The 696-nt window shown below is 38.4% G+C and overlaps 1 long non-coding RNA gene across 1 annotated transcript; it reads right to left on the bottom strand.

Annotated features, from left to right (window-relative positions):
* LOC106960359 (uncharacterized) lies at window positions 1–690 on the bottom strand. Its single transcript, XR_001427544.1, has 2 exons — window positions 191–690; window positions 1–106 (listed from the first exon to the last, which is right to left on the bottom strand). It is a non-coding gene; the product is annotated as an uncharacterized LOC106960359 (long non-coding RNA).
* Window positions 691–696: the final 6 nt, after the last annotated feature.

Below are 696 nucleotides of genomic sequence, written 5' to 3'. Positions count from 1 at the left end.
TTTAAGTTCACAAGATTCAACATTTAATTTGAACAAAATGATAAACTTAACATAACAGTCAGTAACCCCACAGGAACCAGGATGAAGTCGCCATGGCATCTGGATCCTGTGGATAATAAGAAAAGCACAAATTAAAAACAGATGAAAGTTTAGATTTTTGACAAACAGAAAAGCAAAACATAGCAGAGACATTGTAGAAGTCTGTCATCGTCCTGGAGGACAACTGAGAGACATGGCAGGACAGCAGGCGTCATGGCAACAGCATCTTTGGTCTACAAGTAGAAAAACAATAAAAGCTCAAGCATATTCTGAAGAAATCACTTTTTCACAATAAGTGGCCTAAAATAATTGTTCACCATTATTTGTTGTCTCAGCCTGATTAGACTGTTGATGTTTGTCCAGTTAAAGGAGAAACAGCAACGATCCAACCTGCTATCAGCTGATTATTAAAGCCACAGGCTGTTGCTCAATCATTCATTATTTCAACAACTAACTGTGTTTTTTCTAGTCTCAGTCACCCAAATATCATCGATACAAATTCCCCCCAAACAAAGTGACTCAATATCCCTTTAATGCAGCATCAAACTGGCTGGTTATTGCAAATGACAGGATGTGAAGAGGAGTCATGTGCATGTGAGCGCGTCCAGCTGAACAACATATGAATTAAAAACATGCAGGATTTTCTTCACCTGGAAC

Source organism: Poecilia latipinna, unplaced genomic scaffold (genome assembly GCF_001443285.1).
Source record: "Poecilia latipinna isolate Pla-1442-1.1 unplaced genomic scaffold, P_latipinna-1.0 Scaffold1178, whole genome shotgun sequence".
NCBI lineage: Eukaryota > Metazoa > Chordata > Actinopteri > Cyprinodontiformes > Poeciliidae > Poecilia > Poecilia latipinna.
The sequence above is the reverse complement of the archived record's forward strand: the minus strand, read 5'-3'. Positions and strand labels throughout refer to the sequence as shown.